The following is a 26,820-nucleotide window of genomic DNA, read 5'->3' on the forward strand; positions in this document are numbered from 1 at the left end:
ACAAAGAAAGAAAGAAGTGAATCAGGGTTTATTATTATTTTTTTTTTGCAAACACACAATTTGGGGTTTAATAAACGAATTAAGCTTTTTCCTGCTGCTGATGGACTATGGTTCTTGCTCTAAGCAAATATTTTGACAGTTTTCAATATTATCTTGTTACATGAATACAAAACTCCTGTACTTGATTAGATTTTCTTCCCTGTTACTGGCATTATCTACTCCCCCTTCAAGTTCCATATAAGTATCCCTTAAGTACCACTATTTCATGCCATCCTGATTTGGGCCAATGTGATTCACAGTAAGGCATCCGTTTTCAGTTCTGAAGCTGATTTGCAGTGCTGAGCAATTCCTGTGGTGTGCTGAACACCCTCTTACCCCATTCAAGCCAGATCAGCCTCTCTCAGAAGGTGCTCAGTATCTCCCAGGGACAGGGAGCCCTGGAATGGAAGTTAGCACATGGAACAGCCCTTAGTTGTTTCTGAATGCTTATGGAGTCCCTAGAGTTAAATGGGCTCACCACTATAAGTAATGGATTTTAGGGGGAAGTTTAAAAGTAACTGTGTTGACTGGCTGGAGCAAATGACCTCTATGCTCCACTAAGCATAGCTTTGAGAGGTAGAAGCCTAGACATTCCTCCAGTCGTGACATAGTTAAGTGTCTCATTCACAAGGAGACAAGGAATTTTGCCTTCTATTGTCTCAAGTATAGCCAATTGCTTGACTACACTTGCGGTTCGATATTAAAAACATTCAAGAATCCAAATATTCATTGTCTAAAGACAAAGTAGTACAATATGAAATGGAGGTATGCACACCACTCCTTCCACAAAGTGGTTCTCTCAGCATTTAGTTTACCTTACATGGGTGTACTCCAAAGTATGCATTCAAAACCAGCCATATTTATAACATCGCAGCTTACAAGCTAAAAACACTCTATATGTTACCCAAGACTAAAATTCACCCATCAGTTTTTTTACCTGGTTTTTCCTTGTATCACGGTTTACCTTTCTTGTCTCTTGTTTTGGACACTAAATTTCAAGTGTGACAGGCTGTGAAGGCACTCTCTACCTGTATCAGGACATAGAAAAAACATATCTGGCCTTTAACAGATTTCATATTTGCCGGCACCAGAGCTGACTCCAGCTTTGCAAAGTGTTTGTGTGATGAACAGAATTATGGGAAGAACATGATACAAGTCAAGTTAGCCTAACTACCCAACATTCATATTTGTTACAATATATATGATATTAGTTCAGTATACATAATACCTATTTCATTGTGTGTGTGTGTGTGTGTGTTGGCTAACACTTTGAAGAACTTCAGGATTGGACCCCCAAGCTTTTAATCTGGAATGAATGTATTAACATACTGTATTTATTGGACACATATGTCTGTCTAGTTGGGGAAGTAAGTGCCCGTAACGGCCCCCAGAAGAGTGCACAGTATTTTGGAAGACCACAGGAATGTATGAAATTTGGATGGAAAGAACCACAAATCCATTTCCTGCCTTCTTTTTTCCCCTTATTCCTGAACCACAGTCATCACCATGGTATTTGCATGTCTGTCTATCTGCCATGAACTGTCAGACACTCTTCTATACCACACTCGGAGACTGATCCTGAAAATGCTCTGCCTGAAGAATTCCCAGTAAGTTCTCTAGCAGAGAACTTGCATTTCTGTTCCTTGAAGCTTGTAGCATCAACATCTACCATCTATTCCCTAGCCAACAACACAGGGAGAAAAATCTTCCTAACATCCAATCAACACCTCTCTTTTCTCAGTCTTCGTTCATAACCATGAAATTTACTATTCCCTACCAATTTAATCTGTGCCCCCACGTGTAATTTATTTTTATACCATAAATAATAAACTTTCTTCTTACCCCAGACTGGAAAAATATAAACAGACAAACTCCCATGGTTTAAATTGCAAACCAAGTACCCAATATGTGTTAAAAATATTTTATTTACAAGACAAAGTTAAAATGTCATTTTGTAGAAGTTATCTTTACAAGTATAAGTCAGTTGGGTAAGCCTCTGAGACATGTAAATAATGCAGGGTCATCAAGGTTTAGTCACATAATTCTAGTGGTGTTGACATCTACTATACTCAGTTTAAAATAAAACAATCAATCAGATATCTATTTCTATATAAGCTGGTTGAAGCGACACATTTGACAGAATGATTAGGAGGAAAAAATCTCATCTCAGTTACAGGGGTGTAAGTTCACTTTAATTACTCTTCATTTACACCAGTATAACAGAGTAGAATTTTGCCCAATCATACCAGCCTCCCATTGACTTTAATGGGCTTAAATCAGGACTCAGATGAGCTATGGTTCTTCTCCAGGGTACAGATTCAGTAATATATGTCAGCATGTGCTTAATTTTAAATGTAGACAAATGCTTGAGTACCCTGCTGAATTGAGGCCAACGGGACTTCGCTAGGGAAAAAAGCCTAAAATAAAAGAAACATAACACTTGCTAATTTTACTGGTAGATTATATTTTCAAATCTGCGCCTAGTGGCCATGTCATTCTTTCTCGGACACTCTGAGCAATGAAATGAGCTAGAATCTGTTGTTTTTATGATCCTGTCCTGAATTTTATGGTCTATTTCCAAATTCATCTTTAAATTATGAAGCTTTTATGTCCTATCATTTTTTTCTGGGTTGACGCTCTGTGGAGAAGCAACTCTACAGAGCAAACACGTCTCTCTCTCTCTCTCTCTCTCTCTCTCTCTTTTGCCGAGTCAATGGATTCTCAATTCAAAATATGTTAACAACCAGTATCCTCGACTGCTCTCAATTGCATCTGAAGTGTCGCTAACATACAGAGTCATATCTGCCACCCTTTTCTTCAGACGTAAATTTGGGGAATCCAAAATAATTCAAAAATTATAATGATTTGGTTACTGCATCTCCAACCGCCTACATCCTAACATTTAATAGTTCCAATTCCTCTCCTGCCCTTTAGAGAGTTACAAGATAAATTTCACTCATGCTTTTGTCAGTTACAAATGAGACCAAAAATAGGTCAAATTAAAGGTCTAAGGTAGCATGTAGCTCCTAGAAAACCAGTGCCGCACCCACAAAAATACCTCTTCCCTTTTTTTAATCAAAGCCATTCTCCACATAGCTCAACTGTATTACTGCATTTTCTCTTTGCTCTAAATTAAATTATGTTGGTCCACATTCATGCTTGGTGTCTGCCACTGTTCAGTTTTGCACATCTGGGCACTTATTGTTCTTTCAAATATTTGACACATTAAAATGTAAAGGGTTTTTTGGGGGGAGGCCAGTGTGGAAGTGGATTAAACTAAATGAATTGATCTTTTTAATCAACTCATGACAATCCACCATTGACTTCAGCATAATCAATCTTGTTTTTCAAAACCATTGCAGAAGTCCTATCTTGTTCAGTCCTGTGTGTTGTGCGGTGCGTATGGGGAGAAAAGTAGGAAAACAGCATTATTCTTCAAAAAGTGCCATTAGCATTATCTAAGACATAGCAGTTGCTGTACATCAAAGCAAAGAAATTTGATCAGCTAGGTAGCTCAACAAGGGTCTCTACCCTAAACTTTTACCACAGGGCACTACTAACAACTATATATATGTGCATGCATGCATGCACACCCATGGGTTCTCTGCCACAAGCATAGAAGGTGAAAATTGCATGTGAACATAAACATGATTTGTACCTATGGAGTTGCTGAACTTCAGGGGTGATTCGCCCCTCGGGGAGGGCAGTGGGGCAGGGGATAACTTTCTACCAGGATGACCTCATCTGAGGATTCTACCTCGTCTGCAGTTTTAAATTCAGATTAAGGACTCCACATGAGCAGGATTGGAGGATACTACATGGGCAGAATGTGCTCATTAAGCAGCATCTCTCCCAACCAGTTGGCCCCACTACTACTGGACTGCACGAGCTTGCTCTGTTCCCCCACTCCTGGGAAGCTTCTGTCTCCAGAACAGCCAGGGAAATCAGGCCCTGTGTCTATTTTATGCAGGCAGAGAGAATTTGAAACATGAAGATCTATCTCTGTATTTTTAATAGAGATGAATTTTTTCCTTTTTGTTCCTTTTTATTCCTTTTGTGTTCCTTTTTGATTCTTTCAGGGTTTGTGACTCTTTTATAGACCTCCCCCGCTTTTTTCCCTTTTGGGACTGTCCCCCTCACAAATCTTTTTGTGTATATGCAACGTGCTAGAACCTGTTGCTTTTTTCCAATCCTCATTTCCCTCTTGCCCTGCCCCAATCTTTTCCTCAAGACTTTCCTCCACTGCCTTCATGGTTTCACTTTAGGATTAATTTAATCAACTTTTGATTTTTTTTCTTCCAGTTTGTGAACTTCTGTTCCCCAATATCCAACTCCCCATTGCTCTTTCTGTTCAGTTCATCATCCCTTTGGCCTTCTGCAAACTAGTATTGCCCTGGGTATGCTTCCACGCTTTGTATTTGCAGCTCCCCCTTCTTCCCCAAACTTCTTATTTTACAACATTGTTGTACAACAACATATTGAATAAATTAGTATCTACTTTCTTCTGTTCTTTGTACTTAGCAATAATGTGACAAGTTTCTTCTTTTTGGCAGTGAATCAGAAATTATATGTGTTTTAAGAACTCCTGAAATGTATTTGCAATCACTATCAGACTCAAAATCAAAGAGAGGCACAATTACATTTTTCTGCTTGAATATTTCATTGATTTTTCTGAGAACACAATCCCATTCTCTTGAAATCCCAGAGATGGATATTTGTTTCCAGTTAAAATAAGGTGCTTTCTTTGTAACACCAAATCCGATCAATTTGTGTTTCACCTGCATTACTTACTGCATTAAAATATTTATATGCTCTATGCAAGCAATACAGATGGGACAAAATGTATAGGAACTTTATAAATAAAAGCACCACATTGTTTGCTTCCTTTTGTCCCCAAATGGCTGCATATGAATTCTGTTTTGCCATTTCAAATTGCATTCATATTCCAGTTTCTCAGGAGTTCACACAAACTAATTGTTCAATCCAGGAACAGAATTGAGGCAGGCATGTGGGACTCTGGCTAGAAAGTGGGGAATACTTGTTTAGATGCATGTATTGCTCTCCTTGATTCCCCTGATGACATATTGCAACACTCATTTGCAGAGAGAAGAAAGAATTGGGGTGCAAGTGTTCTATTATGAAGTTTCACTCCAGGTCATGGCTCTTCACAGACATGCACAGCCTAAACCCAAATGCAATTGGGTTTTAAGTGCCTGAAGCCACAGAGTATGTGTTCATTTGGGCCTAAATACTTTCTTAAAAAAAATCAGCATGCTTGGAATTGCAATGTCAATCAAACAGAAGCAAAATGTGCCACACTTACATTTCTAAGCTGACCTTAAATTGCTTTTGTTTCTGCCCTCAGAAGCACATAGCAAATTACTGAGCAGTTCAGTGATAAATTTATTTAATCCTTCAAATTTTTTTTAAAAAGGATAATAAATGCAATTTAAAATCATGGGGTGAAACTTCCCTTGCACATAATTGGGATGCACATAAACTTTGTGAGATCAGTGTTAGGATATACATGTGCTCTGGCTATCAAAGTCAGGCACAAACTTTCACAGAAACTGCTCCCACTAACAGCATCAATTATTCTGAAGTGGGCTGTGCATGGGGGCCATTTCAATGTAAGGAGCGTACACTTAAAAATATAATGTCAGTGCTTCTGATTCCTGGCACGTATACTGAATTCACGTTTACTGGTGTCGATCAGGAATAGCTGCAGTAACACCTGTGTAAAACCAGTGTACTGAGAGCAAATCAGACTTGGAATTTTTTATCTCTAAATGTCTCTGCAAAGCAAGCTCCCATCAGGTACAGGGGCAACCAGAACAGGAACAACCAAGTATTCTTCACACTTCCATTGCTGATCTCACATCTTTGGACAAGATGTCTCTTCACAGCATCTGACAGAATATGGCCCAAGGTAAGGCAAGCATTTCTGTCAGTTTAGACTGAGCTTTGCAGAGAATTAAGATTTTTAAATGTATTTTGAATTACAATTGGAATTAGGTGAGAAGCTTTTTCTCCATAATTACATAAAGTGGCCCAAGCAATTTAAAAGAGCTGCTCCAATTTGTTTTATATCCATGAAGGAAATATTAGACTGCCCAGTTACATAATTTGTTAACAGTTAACATAATTCTGGGTCATGCAGTATATACTATTTAAGTAAAAATGCAACAAGAGAAAAAGAAAAATAATAGCCTACTAAAATTATATTTAAAACAACAAACTGACTTCATTTTATAATCCCATCTGCTGATGGAGCCAAAGAGTTTCTTAATATCTTTGTATTACTGTATGCTAGGTAACCATACAATCCAAGAAATGCAGCAAGTGCATATTTTGAACACCTGCATTTAAGAACATCTACTTAATTAAGTCAGGCCTTATGACAATCATTTATGAACCTACATGTGAAAAACCGGAGATGTTATCTGGGGTGACATATCTGCTGAGTAGCAGAAATCAAGTTAATTCAAATGTAGTTGCCTTCACAAAAAATCCCAAGCCCAAACACACACAACCACCTACCCACCAAAAAGCAGCCCTTTGTGAGATTCAAATTTTCCAAATTTTGTTGCAGAAATTGCAAGCATCTGCAGATCCAATAAATTACATTCCCCAGAATTTTAACCCCCCCCCCATTTTTAAATAAATATGTTTTCTTGAACTCTTCATATCAGTTCTACGCTGCTACCCAAATTGGGGCCTAATCTTATTACATTCTTCATGCAGACTGCTGCTTTTCAGTCATAGGTGTTTTAAACAAAATTCAAATTAGATTCAACACTTGTAATTAAATGTTTAATTCATACTGTTCTGAAGTATTTCTTTTCATCAGAATTTTGTTGCACAATTATAACATTCTTTCTGATGCCAATGGGGGGCGGAAATCACTAATACAGTGTTTAGTGAAAATGTGAAGAAAGAAATTGAAAGAGAAAGTGTGAGGTAGTAGTTGAAAAGGAAGACACCTTGTCACTTTCACATCCGATATGAATTGATAACATACAACTTACCTCACAAAGAGAAGCCAGAGGAACAATTTTTCAAGCAGTAATATAGAAAATACAGTGAGAGCCAAATTCTTCTCTCCTTACGCACTCTGAAGTCAATGGGAGTAACTCAAGTAGCACAAGTCTGATTTAGTCCTAAGAGCTAACAATGAGGCTATTTCACTAAAGAAAAAAAAAAAGACAGACGCTATGCAAATGTTTCTCTAAATAGGGAGGATCTCAACCATTTAAACATATAGACAGCCTGTGAAATGAATATCCTAAATTTCAAAAGAATTCAAATGTTTGTATTGGTGATCAGCACGCAACATGTTTATAGCACGAATTTCCAGATTCCTTCGTGACAGTTGAATGTTATTTCAAGACAGCCAAGTGGACTTTCCATTACAAAAGCAGCACACAGTGGACTAGATCCTGCGTGCCTCTGACTAGTCTCTCTACTACTGGTACTCATCTCATGAGTGAGACAGGCAGGGTTTGGCCCAATATCAAACAGCACATAGAGAATCAACGTCTACGGTTCATTTTGCTATCAGCATCTGCCATTCAAGTTGCACATTCTCTTTCTCCAATTTATCATCTGCGGTACTGCAGGTCTCACCTACTGGTCGGCCCTTTGTTGTTTTATTCATTATCCTGTTGCACAGTGTGGAAGCCATCTTTGTTGCCATAGGAATAGACTTTGTGTGGGTTGCGAGAATACCCCTGATTCACGTTTCCATGTGAATCTGTGGGAGCATCTGCTCCTTCCAAAGACACGGGGGCTCCAACACCATGGCAAGCACACCAGCACTACCTGTGTTTGTTTTTGCAGGCAAGAGCTCTGCTCACTAGGAGGAGAAACCCGATCCTGTTGCACCCAGTCAGCAGGGACAGAGACCAGCATCATGCTGAAATGACGTGCATCTTTCTGGTGCACCGTTGCGCAGGCCTGCTGAGACTAACCTGGTTTTTCTAGCCTTCTGTCGACCCTTGAGTCTCCTGGAACTGCTGCGTTAAAGTGGATTAGCCACAAATGTTTCAGAGACACTGTTCTCCTGAGCTGTCGACTACTGCCTTAAGTTCCTGCTAGCACTGTTGAAACTGTTTCAGTTCCCACTTCTCTGCGCTCTAACATTTACCCAGCTCTCCCTGAGCTATTTAAAAAAAACAACCCTTTAACTGCTGCTCTGCTTGGACACTGTCGCTAGGCTTGGGATCTCTAAGTCCTGTGGATCACAGCTTTCGGATGGTCCGATTTCCTTTCATTGAATACTTGAGCAGTCTGCGTCCTGTGATCATAAACTCTAACAAGAGATCTAGTGTGTATTCTTCCATAGGTATCTGGAGCAAGCATCAGATTTGATAGTAGACTGGATTTTTGCTTAACCTTTTAGAAGACAATGTTATGAATCTTGACTACACTATAGGAAGTATCTGTTTCCAACAGCAGCTGTCAGGAACAAGTGCAATAAAACCTGACTTAGCTGCAAGCCTGGCCAAGGACAGCCATGTTTAGCACCATTTCAGAAACACAGGTTTCAGAGTAGCAGCCGTGTTAGTCTGTATTCGCAAAAAGAAAAGGAGTACTTGTGGCACCTTAGAGACTAACAAATTTATTAGAGCATAAGCTTTCGTGAGCTACAGCTCACTTCATCGGATGCATTTGGTGGAAAAAACACCACCAAATGCATCCGATGAAGTGAGCTGTAGCTCACGAAAGCTTATGCTCTAATAAATTTGTTAGTCTCTAAGGTGCCACAAGTACTCCTTTTCTTATTTCAGAAACAGTAATTAAACCCTGATCTATACTCAATATGCTGCTGAACACAATCTGCTCTACTTGGACCATCATTGGGGTTTGAGCCTAGGCCCTTCAGTGCTAAAATCATGAACCTTTTTTGCTTGAGCTAAAGACCTGACCTCTCTGGATAGCTGCTGTTACAGAATCATTACCTTTTATGCAGACTAGCCACTGGACGGGAACAAAGACTCACACTCCCCTAACAGGGGTTAGATATTTCTCATTCCTGATGTCACAAATTGATATTATGCCCAGAGTAAACAAAGGTTTATGAGGGGTTGAGGTTGTTAATAAAACCAGAAAACATGACACCACCACCTGGGTATTCTGTGTGTGCACCCTAATAAAGTACTCAGGAAGAAGAAACTGAAGCTTTAGAAATCCATGAGACACAGAATTTAGATAGCCTAAGTATAGCAACTAATACACATCCACCCACCCACCCTGACTGGCAATTCAGCTGCAGTTTCAAAAGGGCTTAGCCACAGATCTGAAAGGGTGTTTTGTGCTTCTGCTGAAATGTGCGCTCATAGAGGTCTTTAAATTCTCATTTTCCCTCTGGGTGGCTGAATTCAGAAACCACCCAACCCACTCCCAAAACATATTCCCAGCAGGTGGTCTAGCTAATTTACTTAAACAGAAGTTATGTTCTTAAGTAGATGTGTGTCCAGCTGAAATGGGCCATGCATAGTTATGATTACTTGAATATTTGTAAAAAGAAAAGGAGTACTTGTGGCACCTTAGAGACTTTTTGAGCATAAGCGTTCGTGAGCTACAGCTCACTTCATCGGATGCATTCAGTGGAAAATACAGTGGGGGAGATTTATATACACAGAGAATATGAAACAATGGGTGTTACCATACACACTGTAAGGAGAGTGATCACTTAAGATGAGCTATTACCAGCAGGAGCGGGGGGTGCGGGGAGTAAGAAAACCTTTTGTAGTGATAATCAAGGTGGGCCATTTCCAGCAGTTGACAAGAACGTCTGAGGAACGGGGGGGGGCAATAAACACGGGGAAATAGTTTTACTTTGGGTACTGACCCATCCACTCCCAGTCTCTATTCAAGCCTAAGTTAATTGTATCCAGTTTGCAAATTAATTCCAATTCAGCAGTCTCTCGTTGGAGTCTGTTTTTGAAGTTTTTTGTTGAAGAATTGCCACTCTTAGATCTGTAATCGAGTGACCAGAGAGATTGAAGTGTTCTCCGACTGGTTTTTGAATGTTATAATTCTTGATGTCTGATTTGTATCCATTTATTCTTTTACATAGAGACTGTCCAGTTTGACCAATGTACATGGCAGAGGGGCATTGCTGGCACATGATGGCATATATCACATTTTAGATGCGCAGGTGAACGAACCTCTGATAGTGTGGCTGATGTGATTAGGCCCTATGATGGTGTCCCCTGAATAGATATGTGGACAGAGTTGGCAATGGGCTTTGTTGCAAGGATAGGTTCCTGGGTTAGTGGTTCTGTCGTGTGGTGTGTGGTTGCTGGTGAGTATTTGCTTCAGATTGGGGGGCTGTCTGTAAGCAAGGACTGGCCTGTCTCCCAAGATCTGTGAGAGTGATGGGTCTTCCTTCAGGATAGGTTGTAGATCCTTGATGATGCGTTGAAGCAGTGTTTGTTGGGGGCTGAAGGTGATGGCTAGTGGCGTTCTGTTATTTTCTTTTTTGGGGCTGTCCTGTAGTAGGTGACTTCTGGGTACTCTTCTGGCTCCGTCAATCTGTTTCTTCACTTCAGCAGGTGGGTATTGTAGTTGTAAGAATGCATGATAGAGATCTTGTAGGTGTTTGTCTCTGTCTGAGGGGTTGGAGCAAATGCGGTTGTATCGTAGTGCTTGGCTGTTGACAATGGATCGTGTGGTGTGATCTGGGTGAAAGCTGGAAGCCTACAGGTAGGAATAGTGGTCAGGAGGTTTCCAGTATAGGGTGGTGTTTATGTGACCATCGCTTATTAGCACTGTAGTGTCCAGGACCAGTCCACACAAGAGATCCCCCCACTGTTCCTCAGACGTTCTTGTCAACTGCTGGAAATGGCCCACCTTGATTATCACTACAAAAACGTACCCCCCGCTTCCCGCTCTCCTGCTGGTAATAGCTCATCTTAAGTGATCACTCTCCTTACAGTGTGTATGGTAACACCCATTGTTTCATGTTCTCTGTGTATATAAATCTCCCCACTGTATTTTCCACTGAATGCATCCGATGAAGTGAGCGGTAGCTCATGAAAGTTTATGCTCTAATAAATTTGTTAGTCTCTAAGGTGCCACAAGTCCTTCTTTTCTTTTTGCGAATACAGACTAACACGGCTGCTACTCTGAAACTTGAATATTTGTGTTATCACAGTGCCTTGGACCAGGCCCCCTTTGCACAAGGCACTGTACAAAGAGAACAAGGAGACAGTCCCTGCCCGAAAGAGTTTACAAACACTCCTTTGACTGTGGGGGAGCAGGAGAAAGAGATGCTGGGAGCATTCTGAGTGAAACAAAATTAAGTAGTTATCTGAAATTCTCTCTTCTACTACTGCTACTAGAGGGACAGCAGGCCTAACTGTTAGGCACAAGGAAGACATATACAAATATCCGATAGAGGTGTAAATGGAAGCTGTACATTTTGATAAGAAACAATGTAGCAAAACAAAAACAACTCACCATCAGCAAGCCAAAATTCTCAGTCTGCTTATGGGATCACAATCATAGGCACGTTGGGAACTTCAGAGAGTCAAATCTGTTTGGCCCATCTCTGATGCATGTAATGTTCGAACAACATTCTGTTTTCCTGAAGCTTGTCACACTCAGATGTACATTACTGAAGTGGGGAGGAATCCTGCAATTGCTGTAACCTAGCACCAGAGAAGTGAAATAAAGTAAAGTAAAGTAGGCACAATACCATCCAGCAACCACCACTCATTTTGCAGTCCAGAAAGCTTTCTCACTTTCCTCTTCTCCGTGCCCTGCTCTTCACGCTCCCCTCCCCCTTCTCCAATGATTGAAACTTCCAACTGGCCAATTTTGATTGATATTGGCCAGCTGGACGTTAATGTGTTTGTACAAGTACATATCATTATTACCAGGTTTCCTCTATGTTTCAATGTATTTAGGGAGCTGTTGCAAAAGTTCTAGCCCGCCTGGTAATCTCATTGTCACCTACCTAGGTGGTTGTGGTAAAAAGCCTCTTTCCTGTTTAGAAGGGCAAAAACCTGCATGGCAATTAAAGATATCAAGTCCCTTCTGATCCAGTGTGTAAAGAACCAAGAGTAATTTGCTTTCCTTTTTAACCCAAACTTGATTTACTTAATTTCTCAGTGGATGAACCTGAACACCGGTTTTAAATCCTCCTGACCACTTACTCATGCCATTTTATTTTTTTCAAAAGAGATCATCCCTCCAGACAGAACCCTGATTACTTGAGACTGAAAGGGGAAAATTAAAATTATATAAAGTTGTTGCCTATTAAAGACAGTTTAATGAAGCTGCCAGGATGTTTTTAAAGCAGATGTCATGGAAAATGTGTAGCAATATGAGGCAACCTTGTTAAACATAGAAAATCCTGTCCTCCCCTTCAGTTGGCTCCTGATTTATGTCAAGCTGAAGTAAATGATAACACCACGAGGTTATTAAAGTTCTCTCTACCATAAATATGAAACGTATTCATTTAGAAATCTCACACTATAAAATACAGATGGAAGAACATCTTTGAGTAAATTCTGAACCTATTTAACTTCACGAGATTTCAAGTACACCCAAGATATACCAAAAAGAGCTGGCATGAGAAATGAAGACCAAAGTCCCAGAATTTTTTTTATGTTAAACATAACCTTTACCTAAGTTAACCTTAGCAAAAGATTGTCCGAAGCCATGGGACAGTTGTGTGTATTACTTGTTGGGGAACAAATAGGCCAATAGCATTTATATTTCTTACTGCATCTAGAGTGAAAACTCCTCAATATGTACAGTACATATTCTCCTCTTGGGACGCAGCTGGGCATGGAGTCGAGCTACTGCACAGTGTGAAGCTTTTGAAAAAAAACCCATAGGTTTGCAAGCTTTTTTCTATACTGGGGGGCAGATTCTGCATCAGCCCGAATGATATGAAAGAGGAGGAGAAAGGGGTTTGGCACACAATGGATGCTGTACAAGGACATACCACTGATGTGGAATGGTTCTGCATCCTGTATATATTTCTGCACCTTCCTCTGTCCTGTATATACCCACATATGTGCCTCAGGCAAGGGTGGTAAAGAGGCATTGAGAGCAGGGAGTGTGCAGGGCCATTGGTAGTTTCCTTGCACCTAATCCTTTTCCCAACTTTAGTATGTTCTCTTTTTAACAACTTCTCTGAGTATACACCAGGCACATATATTTCCAGGGAAGAGGCAATATAGCTACTATTTCAGCCTTTCCTCACAGTCCCTCCTTTGCAGCAAAGCTCTGGCAATGGATGTGTTCGACAATAAATAATCATGCTTTCCAAGAAGGGACTGAAGACCTTTTATTAATCTCAGCGCAATATATTCCAGTTGAATTCTGAACCCATCGTTTGGAGAATCAGCTGTGGGGCTGCTTATATGTGTCCAAATAGCCACACCAATGAAGTCATGTTGATGCTAATTCAGGAACAAGTGTAATTTAAAGTTGATAATGACACCGACAAAGAGCAGAGCCTTTTCTAAACTCTTTCTTGCACATGACTTTAGATCAAATTACCGTTAGTAAAAGCAAACCCTTTGTGTCAGAAGAGGAGTGCTTAAAACACACTAGTTAGTCCTTTTTATAGCCTGAAAAAAATGACTCCATAAAATGTATACTGTTAGTGAAGGTATTTTTGGAACCGCAATAAATTTCTTACTACATGTAATACACTACTATCTCAGGCGGTTTTTTTATTTTTACCTTAAAATTATATCTAAATGGGACAGTTCAATTATGCCTGATTTAATGTTCTAATGCAATCTGTGTGATTACAAGAGAGGTCTGGGGTTATCTACTACAAAAGCAATGTATTACAAAAGCAGTATTAGGAGTCCAGGACCTGTGGGGAGCCAATTAAACTTTCCTGGACATTTCCTGCTTAGCAGCCTCATCATGCCACTAACCTTACCTTTGGAAATAACCAATTTGCTGCCTAAAAGTGCAGAGAAAGCAGGGATCAGGACAGGGCTTTAGCTGTCAGGACAGAGGTTTATGTATTGAGAAAGAAAGAACAAACTGGATTGAAGTTATCTCTGCTATCAAAGTGCGTGTCTGCTCTGAGAAGCAATGCTGTGAAAATAGCATTGTGGGGGTCCACATTTATTGTGTCTCAGTGACTGCAGATCAGACGTGCATAGTACTCAAAAATAAAAAGATGTTTTTTTTTTCTCACTTCCAGCTTTGCAAACTCAGCCTGGGCTCTAACAATCCAGCGAGGTTCCTTCCTTGTGCACCTTAATCAGTAATAATGATCTGAAACCCAAATTATGCCTTCAGTTACATCTATCTTCATATTATATCCTCCACTGCCTCTGCAACCACACAAGCTTTCCATGTAACTGAGGGCATAATTTGGCTTGCAAGATCTTTATCATGGGTAAGGAGTATGAGAAGGAAATAACCCCGTTTGACTGCCAGAGTTCAGGTTGGGTTTCCCTGGCTGGCAGTTAGAACACCTTTTCCATGTAAATTGAGCAAGTTTGATTTGGAGTCACTGAGGCAATGACTGAAAGCAATGTTACAGCATAAATTTTAAAAACAGAACTGCACTGGAAGATGGATTTATTGTAATTTTTATTGCTGTATTTCTGGCCACGAGATATTGATTTTACAGCTAGATATAAATGAGTTTTATTTAAAAAAATCCCCAATTAATCTCAATGACCAAGTCAAATTGATGTTAGTATAGTCACCTTTCCAGTTACTGGGGACATTCCCTCTCCCCCCTCTTTTTTTTTTTTTTTTTTTTTGCAATTGTGATTTCCATAAGCACATAGGTCCCTGATTCCATTAAACAGAAGACAGCTGCAACAGGTGAATTTAACAGGAGCAAATAGAAGATAAGGGCAACGATAAGATGATCATGCTGTTACATAATTTGTTTTTGCACAACTTGATGGATCCAAATCATTTAAACTTAGAGAAATTTTTTGTTTATAATTTTGTAATCAAACCAAAATCCTCTCTGCAGCCTACATACTTGCTGTGCCATCCTTTTTCCTCCATCCTTCTCAAAATCCTATGCTTTCATTATTTGGTTTATTGCTTGCTTGATTTTTCTCCTTGTAGTCCTCCTGGCCCTGCTAGCTGACATTATTAGAAGTTTTTTTCCAAATGTAAAGTAGAGCGTGCAATGCATTTTTTCACAGCGTTCAAGCATTGACTATTGTTTGCTCTTGGTTCTATGGTGCTCTTCCGCTTTGCTCTTCAACTTCTCCCAGTGCAGTGATCAGCTCTTCCTCCAACCAACTTTATAACCCCAGCAACACTGCTGCTTCCCAGATCATCAAGATTGCTGAAAGATCATGATCACTTTACAACTTTAGCCTGCTGCTGTCACAATGCCCCTAACTACCCGAAGAGTGGGAATCCCAAGGTTGCTTGTAAACTCATGTGTTTAGTACAGCCAGTGGGCCAGCCCATGTAGTAAATTTGATGTATTTCATATTTAAGTGGGACTGTTAACTGTTAAATCCATGCTCTGTTCAAAATAAAAACTACATAATAAGCCTGATATTATAGATCACTTCAAAGCAGATACTGTAATCCCCATCTGAGACAGATACATGCCCTATTAAATTAAACATAGAGTCTCTCAAATCACATACTGAATCTCACTCAGGTCAGACTGCATCAATTATTTCACCAGTAAACAGGAATATTGAACTTCTATGTACATACACACAGAGCCCAGGCACTGATGCTTATCAGCTTTTGTACTCTCATGTTAAATTGGTGCAAGCATGCATTGAAACCAAAACAGTATGCATAAAATGTTCAAAATCCCAGATTCCAAAATTAAGCTCTGACCTAAACCCCTATTTAGATAAATAAAAGAAGCCTAATTTTGAAAGGTGCTGAGCCCTTTCAGCTCCCATCAGAGGAACTTCTGAAAATTAGGTGATTTATAGTTGGGTGCCTAAATATATTAGGATTTAGGAGCCTAACTTTAAGCTCCATATTTGAGAATTTTGGCTTGAATATTTAAATATGTGCAGCAGACACTTCACTGAAATAGCTACAAATTTGATAAGAGAATTCTACCTTGCTCTTCTAGGTTGATGTAGGACTCTCAGGGAAAGGCCAGCAGGCTGGGAAAATGTGAGTTCTGCAAAATTTGCAAACTTCCCACGCCCCTACTTTTTTCAGGTTGTGTTTCACAACGTTCAGCTGTCCTCGTTCTAAATCACTGAGCAAATCACTGGCTATTTGTGCCAGGGTCCACAAGTGCATTGAGGTGGCAAAGGGTGTGCTGATCTGGTGTGTCAAGAAGTATTTTATCAAGCCAAGACTACTGTGCTGTACTCATTGTGTTATGGTTTCTGATATGGACATAAGAATCATCAGCACTGACTTTATATGGATTACTGCAGAAAAGAGAAAAAGGTGGCTCATATTTTATGTCTGTGTGGCATCCACTGATGTGTTTTACCACTTACTAAGCTGGGGCTGGACATTGTCTTATATTATTATTCGCAGGGTTAAAACAGATTGCAGCTGAGTACCCACACCGAGGCATTTCACAGCTGTTCTCTTGTTTTGGCAGACACTCAGGGCTTTCTTCCAGCATAGCTCTGCAAAGCTGCTACCCCAGCAATCCTCCTTTATTTATTTAGATTTATTACCACACCTATCACAAGCTTTTCTTTTACACCTTTGATCTGTTTTGTTAACTCCCTACACCTCTGCGTGGTCGCAGCCAGCATGTCATGGGGATGCTGCTCCAAAGTCAGGGCTCTTTCTGATGAATTCAGTGGGCTTTAGAGCTCCCGCAGGACAGAAACCCCAATTCCTAAATACCAGTATGTGAGACTAAACTCCAAACATCTATGAATCATTATATTGCAGCACATGCTAGAGCTTGTGGGGTGGCTGCCATCTTGGCTGACACACCAGGAATTAAAGCAGGGACCACCGAAGAGAAAAACCTGAACTGCTTTGCGTGAGCTGAGGAGACAAGACCAGTGTGGGCAGCCTGCAGCCTGTGGGTCGCAGCGGCCTGCCAGCGGATTACCCATAACACACTCATCCGTGGTTTACATTTGCATTGATATCCTTGCAATGAAATAAAGAGGATACAGATCATAGCAACATAACTGGGATAATAGTTTGCCCCACATATTTTTTTGAGCAATTCCTCCATTGTGTGAGTCACTATCTCCTTTCCTTTGATCCCAGCTGTAGATGTTGTGACTGACTGACCGTAGCCTGAACAGACCTTATAGGGATTAAGATAAACTTGACTGAATTAATTTAAAGCTTATTGAATTAGGGTTCATACCTGTAGGGTATATTGTATTGAAAATGCCATTGGGTATGTGTTACTGTGGCATTGTATTTACCATCTCTAGTCGGAAGGGGATGCTAATGTAATTCCTCTGTTATCAGCCTTTTGAAGCCACCCTTGGACTCCTGGAGAGTATGCATATATTACTTCAAACTGGATTCTCCATGGGAGACAAAGAAAGGTTTTTTTGAATAAATAGCCAGCTCAGGGTCTTCTTCCTGATCCAGCAAACCAATCTGATCCTTGTCCAGGGAGGATTCCAATCTTTAGGGTAGGGTTGGAAGGACTGCAGCTACTGAGGTTCCATAATACTGGGTGCTTATTCTGTGCTGAAGTTTGATGAACTAGAATCCCCTTGAGTGGGGATTTAAAGGACTGCTCTCATGTTAAGATAAGGGTGAACCCTGGTAAGCTTATTAGCCTGCATGGAGGTTCTTTTATTGCTCATAATGTGTTTGCTATGGTGCTTACTACCTAAAGAATAAAATAGGTATGCATTGAAAGAACTGCGTGGTACTTGTAGGAATTTTACCTGTTAACGGTCTCTGAAGAGAAAGCAAGTAGGTGTGCTGGGAATAACTCAGTGAAGGCAAGGGATGTTTGGCTTGGCGATACCCTGGTCAGAGGGGAGTGAGACGTAGGCCTCCACCCGAGGGAGGTGACAGCCAGGGGAGCCAGAAGCCTGAGAGTAGATGCTCTTGCTGGACCACTGAGGAGGAATACAGATGCATTTGCCTTGAATGATAACAGATGTCTTTAGTTTCATTTCTGTTTATTGAGAATGGAAGGGAAATCTTGTTCTTTACTTGTATTTGGGCCTCCACATTTCCCAGTAGTGTTTACCAGGATACTGATGCAATACAGCATCTTACTGCACATTCATATCATCCCAATAGGATCCTCCCTCAACAAGTCTTCCATGTTTTGGTGGGTCATTTTCATTGTTTCACTCTATGAAGATATATTCCTCAGCCATATGTTGTGCTGTCAGCCACTGAAAATATCAGGATAGCAATAGAGTGCCTTTCCAACTGACTTCAATGGCAGTTCTTTACACCACTCTACGGTGGAAATATAACACTACATGGTATCAGGTGTGATGGACTGGGAGCATGGCGACAAGTGGAATGAACTGAAGCCATTCTTTCCCAATAAACTATAAAGACAATCTGTTCTAGCTCTTTTGCATTGATGGAGCCTGCTTCAACCGTACGCATAAGCAAAAAAGAAATGAATTACAGTGCATTAATTCATGCTAGTATATTGTTAAGCATGGGGCCTAAGGGTAAGTGCCATCTACACAACTAGGTGTGAATTAATTTAAAATAATTCATACACTGAAAAGTCTTATTGTGATAATATATTTAATAATCCTAAAATGTTGTTTAAATATATATTATATTATTAATTAAGTTATGAGGCTTGCATGTTCTGAGCAGTGAATTATACTATAATGAAGCCATTGCTCAGAATTCTTATTAACCCAACAGATCACTCAATTTCTCCTGTCCATTTAATAATAATAAATACTCTTTTGAATAAGTACTCTCTCCGTCAGTTACAGTAACTTACATAATCAAAAAGGGAAATCCCTCTTCCTGTATCTAAAATTAATGCTTATATATGTGGTCGGACAAATGCTTCCTGAAGGGGGATATAAAGCCATACTTACCTAAAAGAAATCTAGAAAGGTAAGTGCAGGCTAAACAGCTTTTAAGATGAACGTGCTTGCTTAAGTTCATATCAGTAAAACTTTGCTAGACATGGATTGTTTTCAAAATGCCTTCTCTGAAATTCTCAAATGAAAGACATTATAGATGTGCAAATTAATTAAAAAAATACAACATGATTTTGGCACTTGCTGTTGGAGTTTATGTTATTATAATTGTAATATACTGCAATTCAGAGAAGAGCTAACTTACTGGTCTAAATCCAGCCATGATGAAACTCCAGTGACCCTAATGGGAGTTACACAAGTCAGTCAAACCTATTCTGTTCTATTAGAGATGAATTTGGACCCCTGGGAACAGTTCAGTATTAGATCAACCTCCTTTTTTTAAACTGAGTCTAGGTTTTCTGAGTTGTTTACAGGAAAAATGATATAGTAAATGAAATATGGCAAATGCTATAGCCTGGCACTAGGAAAAATCTATCATTTGTAACTAATTCTAATTTAAAACTAATTCTAATTTTTAAGCTACTGTTTGTCATAGCTATAGCAAAAGATGTTCTGACTAAACCAGCTTGGAGATTTATCATTGTGCTGCCATTTCATTTCTACATTGTAGTAAATATTTTTTGAACTTGAATCGATGGTGCCAGCACTGATGGTATAAACTGCAAATAAAACAATCTTTTTTGACTAGGCACGCCTGTGTGATGGTCTGCTGTTGTGGTATGTTTAAGTCAGTTACAGAGGGCTGATCTACACTACAGCTGTAAGTCAACCTAAGTTACACTACGTCAGTTATGTAAGTTACGTATCTGACATTGACATATCTAAGGTCGACATATAGCGGTGTCTAAACCGCACTGTGTCGACAGAAGATGCTCTTCCGCCAACTTACCTTACGCTTCTTGGGATACTGGAGTACAAAAGTTGATGCAAGAGCGCTCTGCCATCGACTTAGCAGGTCTTCACCAGACCCGCTAATTCAACACCGGTGCATCGATCACAGCTGTAAGTATAGAAATGCCCCAATAGTCATTTAAACTTTTATGTATTAAAAGGATGATCTATTTGGGGTTGACTTTGGGATATCCGGGTAGGGTGAAGACTACCTTTCTCAGCTGCTGGAGTGAGAAGAGAGACTCACAGCTGAGGCTGTGAGGTTAATGTTGGTCTCCTCTGGGCAAACAGGCCTGCTAACACTTAAGAAAGAAGACTGCCCATGTTCTGAAAGTAATTTTATAATTTGCATTAACTTTTGTCTTTTATCTGTCTCTGTAGCAAGCCTTTCTAACAGCAAGAAAGGCTTTTCATGGTGTGGCTTTTGTAGATTCTTACTAAGTTACATCTTTTCTATGCTATATAATTTTTACTTTATAAATTGAGTTAGTAGATAATACAAGCTTCGAGTGCAACACATTTAGGCTTGGCAGAATTAATTTTTTTAATAATTTCAATAGATAATATTAATGTTTATTTTTAAGCATTTTGTTTTCAATTTTTATCTATTTAAATTTTCACAGTTGCTAGAAATTATAGGGGTGGATCAGATAATTATTTAATGACCATGATGTCAATATACAAAAAGTTAATGCTTTATAACTATTAAAACATATATTGTCAATATCACGTGTCAAAATGTACCAAGTAAATATTCTTAAATCAAACATTCTCAAGCAGCATTTTTCTTACCTTGCTTAGCTTAAATTTTGATGATTCTCAATGAAAATATTGTATTTGTTCATGTGTGTAGGGTGAAATTTACATTTACCAAAAACAACAACAATCTAAGCCTTCCAAGGCTCATCATATTTAAAGATGTCCTCCTAGAGATGCATGTTATCTAAGAGATTATCAATCCATTGCAGATTGAGTTGATGTGGTCCCTTTCACTGAGCAAGCAGAAGAGTGCTTGAATCACAGATCCCCTGAGCAGGGTGAAATCATTTTCTCCTTTGAAGACAAGCCATGGAGAGTAGACCACAGGAGTGCAACCTTGGACATCCTTTTGCATTCCAGACTGTGTTATATGGGCGAATACTGAAAGGACGCAGTATATAGGCACTGAGGAAAGAAGTCTGTAACAGGTTTATTTCATATTTTTACTGGAGAACATAATTACTGGAATACCTGGATTCATTTGAAGATAGTAGTACAGAAATGCTCTCCTGAAGTTCCCTATTTAAAAAGTAAATTACACTTAGCCAATGCTGCAAAACTGTTGAAACTCACCTATAAAATGAAAGTCTCTCAAAGATATAAGCCTACCTGAATTCAAGATGGAGGAGACTCTTGCTAAAAAGAGCAGCTACAAAATATAATACTTTATATAAAAAGTTTGGGGTAGAGATAGAGTAAAGTGTCATGTCAGAAAGAGAATTTTGAAAATGGCCTGTACCAGCCAATTGTAAACATGCCATCATAATCATTTAAAGGTTATGTTTCAATCAGAACACCTTTTTGGACTTGGCATCTGAAAAGAAGTGCATGAGGTAGAAAAATAAACATGAAGTGTGTATTTATCTTATTTTTTTTAAAACAATCCTATTGTAAGTAAACATTCTCAGAAAGGAACTGCATATCCTCTGATGAAAATGGTTTTTATGATCGGGTCAGCCTCCTAAATCTCAGTAACAGATGACCATATCCTTAACTGATGTATATCAATATGCCTCTGTGGAAGTTATTAGCTGGGTATATGAACTTGTGTTTTCAACTTCAGTAATTTTAGAAGATCTTTTACTAGCCTTGCGCGTAAAGTAATTAACACTTCATCTCTAACTTGATTTTGGTGGGAAAAGAATGTGGTCTTCTGCTTTTGAACATAGGAATCAGACTGGATCAGACCTAAGGTCCAACTAGTCCAGTATCCTGTCTCCAATAGTGACCAAGAGGATACTTCAGAGAAAGGCAAAAAAACATCTATCCACCATGAAGGTCTCATCCTAAATCCTAATAGTTGAAGACTGTGTTTTAAACCCTGAAGCATAAGGTTTTATATCCCTTCCAAAACTCTCTGAGCATTAACTATTATAACTCCAGCACCTTTATAAGCAGAGCTTAATTTGCACTGGGGCTTAGCCTCAGCACTTCTTTGCATGCCAGGGCACAGCCCTGGTATGTCTTCTGTCAGTGGCCTGGCATGCTATTTTTAGTAAAGCAGGCAATTTTACACTTGCATGCAAGGTCACACGGTGTGGATTCCATTTTGTAGAACAAAATGGCATCCTCCATGCAGTGCGACCATGTAGGTACCGTGCAGGAGAGGTTATACTGTGTGGATGATGCCATTTTGTTCTACAGAATGGCATCTTCCAGCATCTTCCACATGGTATGTGCAAGGTCGCGTGATGTGGAAGGCTCCATTTTGTTCTAGGAATGGTATTGTTGTTATTGCTTGAGCCTAGCACCTCTTTCTTTACAAATTAAACATGATTTATAACCTATTTGAACTTTTGGCACCAACTCTAGAATAAAACTTGTTGAAAGAAGAGGACAGGACTTCTAAAAAGTTGAGCACTGCTGGGATTATTGACTCAAAGACCTGAGTGAGGGAACATAACACAGGGTCATGTTTCGTAGTAACAACATGGATGGCTGGCTTCCCAGCATAAGGAAAAGTTGGAGAAGTTGGAACTAAAGTTGTCTTGGGGCCCATCGAAAAAGTTATTGGGGATTTATAATTAAACCCACAGTTTCTGTATGATCTATCTAGTCTAGTTTCTTCCGACAGATGTTGGAGAGAGCCCAAAATAGGTAATATGAAGGACAGTTATATTGGTAACTGAAATAAATTTAGGTAATCTGAATTTAATATTATATTTTACCCATTATAATCACTTCTGTAAGTGTAAATACAAGACATTTTAATTATTCAATGGCAATTTTCTAGCCTTATAATTACATTGTCTTTTGTTTCCAAAAGAATGTATCCATTTCTTGCTTAGCTTTTCAGCAGGCATTTCATATAGAAATATAATCTATGCTATTGAAAATTATGCACTTTTCTAAGGAAAAAATTACTCACATCTGTATCAAGTCATTTAGAATGGATGAACTGAGCAACACATTTAAAATACGATCAGAAGAAAAATCCTGTGTTGGCAGGGGCATGGTAGGTTTTTTCCATCTCAGTTTTTGTTATATTTTTATAAAATGCAGTGTATCGTAATTTTAATAGATATGTGAATTAATGGCTGTATGAAGACTGAAGTTTTAATCAAATTACAGTATTTGACCATCAGTGCTCCAATCTGGTTTTAGCAGTAGACGTGTCTAGTTATAGACTTGTCCAGTTAGTCTCAATGTTGCATTTGCTAGCCAATCAGATTACAGATTATTTCCTGCATAACCTCTATTCACTAAAAACAACATCTAAAATTTAGTCAGAAATTACATTAAAATTCTTCCTTTGGTCTATGATTGATTGGGGTGAATTCTCTAAGCAGAAAAGAATGCAAAAATCCCTTAAAAGGCAAAGAACTCGATTCAGCAACTGTTTCCCCATAACACTTCCCCTGGATTCACAGGGAATCCTGCTTGAAGAACAGGGCCCCAATCAAACCCAATAATCAATTGCTGCTCTCTTGCACTAGCATCCACAAAAATGATTAATTCACACCCGCCATTGCAGATAACACAAATAAAGTCACTGCAATAGAATTTCTTCAATGGGATCAATGTCCTTTTTACAAATAATGTCTGAGCACTTATAATGGGTAGCAGCAGGAGACCATTATCCTGTGACAGCATTTCACTCTACTGACATATCTCAAATATTCTTGTGCTTAAGTAAAGCATTGAAAACATCTGTGTTATAATTGCCCAAGCCTGTCTGTATGAATTTTTATGAGTTTGCACTGAAAGGCTCTGACATTTCTCCACCAATAATTTGTGAGAGAATGGTGGGGTGCGGAGAAGGGGGGTGTTTGGAAACTAGCAAATCAACAGATGAGCAGCAGGTCTAATTGTGCACTCCTTATTCATGCAAACACTTCTTACTGAAGTCAATGGGCCTCCAGGACTGAGCCCTGGATGTCAACCACTTACCTAAGCAAAGAAATCTGGTGCTCCCTGTGGTGTGGAGTGACCCTGCAACAGCAGAATTCAGAGCTGTGCCTAGATGACACTACCTGGCCAAAGATGATTAAGGATTTGAGCCTTAACCAACCATTGATTCCTACTGAAATCAGTGAGATTGGAGAATGCTGAGGGCTTTAGAGTGTTGCTCAGCACCTTAGAGGAGGTGGGGCTCTAAATGACTGCAATAAAAAATTTAGTCTGAACCTTAAGTTACCAGTTTTACACTGAAACCCTGCTTTGAAGCATATTTAGTGAAGTGAAGAATATAAAATTATTAGCCAACCCATCCTGGAACTGGTCACCTGGTTATTTTATAACTGTATTGCCTGACTGATTATTTAATTTAATCTAAGCATGAAAATTAATTCTGGATGAAGCTAATGTACTACAGATGAAACTCACCTAACCCTGTTAATCAAATAGCCACATGGTGCAAAATGCTGAAATATGGTCACGGTTTTTGCATTGACCACCTCTTTCCTTGCATATCCTACAATATTTATACGATTAACTGATTTTAAACAACTGAATTCTAATTTTAAAACAGTTGTCCTGACATGTTAATTCATTAGATTTTAATTTAGTTTGAATTTTCTTTATATAGTGCTGTCTTTTAATTCTTTACGTTTTAACTTTGTTGTTTGCATCAATTCATTACTAAATCATAAATTCATTAATCAATGCTGTAATTAAATGTCATTTTTGTATGCCTTGAAGTACAGTATGACTATTGGTGCTGATAATAATCTCATCACTATATTTGGAATTTTTGGTTTCTCTGCCTGCACTATTTCTCCCGTTTATATTAACCCATGTTTTCAGTAATGTTTTGAGTCTTCCTAAAAATCTCTCTAAAATAATCGGAGTTAATCTCTAGTAAATAAAATGTGATGGGGTCCTAAAAAGAAGTTGTAATTATATTATCCAATTTGTTTTATACCTTCTGTATGTTCATAAAAATATTCAGAGGTACTTTAAGTTTCCTACACTGGATAAGCCCATTTTAATTAACACATTAGTCCATTTGCAATTAGTTAATCAGTTACTTCCTCGCTGCCAGACCCATTCACAACTCACTCACACTGCAGTAAGGAAACAAAAGTGCCAACTTTGTCACTGAATTTCGAGAAAGGGAGTGCAGTCATTTAATTGCAAACAAAATAGAGATTTTTCTGTTTACTACAGTAAATGTTTTCTTTACCTATTCATTGAAACAACCCCGAAGTTTCTTGCCTGTGGCAATGTCTTCATTAATGTTCTCTCTATACAACTATAGTACAGAGGCTGAGTTACTCGGTCTAAAAGATTGGGTATGTTTCAGAAAAGAATCCAAGCTAATGAAATGGAAGCAATTTCAATTATATAATCAAACAGTTATATTTTAATTATAATTGTTGCCACAGGGCAGAGCAGTGACACTTTGCATGAACCTCTGCTTAAATGTTTATTTCTGAAGAAAACTACTAAAACATCCATGACAATTTCAACATTATTATGAAACTAAATAGAACCTATAGTTAGTTATGGGACCAACAAAACTGCCCCCCTCATCTTCCAGAATATTAAAATGTAATAAGCCATAATGCGAAATTGGAGTCGTAGACGTGAATCAGATAACACCCCACCCCAAAGATTCACTGATAGAGAAGGCAAGGCTAATTGAACCATTATGTGTCACAGGGCTAGATTTTTAAGTTACACTAGGAAAAATTATGCAACAAAAATAGGTTTCAGAGTAGCAGCCGTGTTAGTCTGTATTCGCAAAAAGAAAAGGAGTACTTGTGGCACCTTAGAGACTAATAAATTTGTTAGTCTCTAAGGTGCCACAAGTACTCCTTTTCTTTTTGCAACAAAAATAGTAAACCAGAATTCAACTACACAGCATCACTGTTCAAGCAAAAATAGGTTAGCAGGGGGTATTAAGATGAAGTTCAGCACACAGTGAGCTCAATCAGTCTTCCTAACTCCCCAGGGAAACCATTTCTCTTATGGAATCTTGAACACAATTCAGTTCTCCTTCTTTAAATCTCCACATCACCACCATGTTCCTTTTGGCTAGGAATCTCTTTTTGAGCCCAACAACATCACTTCTTACAAGAACGTGCACAAGTTTTCTGCTGAAGCCTTGGGCTAAGCTTTCACAATGACAGATGGGTGGTTCCTGGTTTAGAAACAAAAAGAAAAGGAGTACTTGTGGCACCTTAGAGACTAACAAATTTATTAGAGCATAAGCTTTCGTGAGCTACAGCTCACTTCATCGGATGCATTTGGTGGAAAAAACAGAGCATCCGATGAAGTGAGCTGTAGCTCACGAAAGCTTATGCTCTAATAAATGTTAGTCTCTAAGGTGCCACAAGTACTCCTTTTCTTTTTGCGAATACAGACTAACACGGCTGCTACTCTGAAAACTGGTTTAGAAACCTAAGTCTAGGGGTAGGTTTGCTGCGTGGTTCCCTAAAGTTTATCAACTTTTCTGTGAGACCAGACCAAGTTTCCACAGAAGTTAAACAAAACAATAATTTGGGATGCCAACAGCTCCAAACTAGACAAAACTTATTGGAGCTGCTGTGAGTTTTGTTATGATTTGCAGATAGGCTGAACTATGAATTCAAAGCAAAACTCAGGGCTTTTCCTTCACCAATCCCACTTCCCTTGGCTTCAGTCAATATTGGCTTCATCTCTTGATATTTGGGCCACAGACATGTGCTTTGAGGTGCATTCTCCAAAACTGGCCATC

General features: G+C 39.0%; 1 long non-coding RNA gene across 1 annotated transcript; it reads right to left on the reverse strand.

Annotated features, from left to right (window-relative positions):
• Positions 1 to 1,947: 1,947 nt before the first annotated feature.
• On the reverse strand, positions 1,948 to 23,900 carry LOC119861794. The gene is made up of 3 exons (XR_006274476.1): positions 11,506 to 23,900; positions 7,153 to 7,226; positions 1,948 to 5,948 (listed from the first exon to the last, which is right to left on the reverse strand). It is a non-coding gene; the product is annotated as an uncharacterized LOC119861794 (long non-coding RNA).
• Between the last annotated feature and the right edge of the window lie 2,920 nt (positions 23,901 to 26,820).

The sequence above is a fragment of the Dermochelys coriacea genome, chromosome 9 (genome assembly GCF_009764565.3).
Source record: "Dermochelys coriacea isolate rDerCor1 chromosome 9, rDerCor1.pri.v4, whole genome shotgun sequence".
NCBI lineage: Eukaryota > Metazoa > Chordata > Testudines > Dermochelyidae > Dermochelys > Dermochelys coriacea.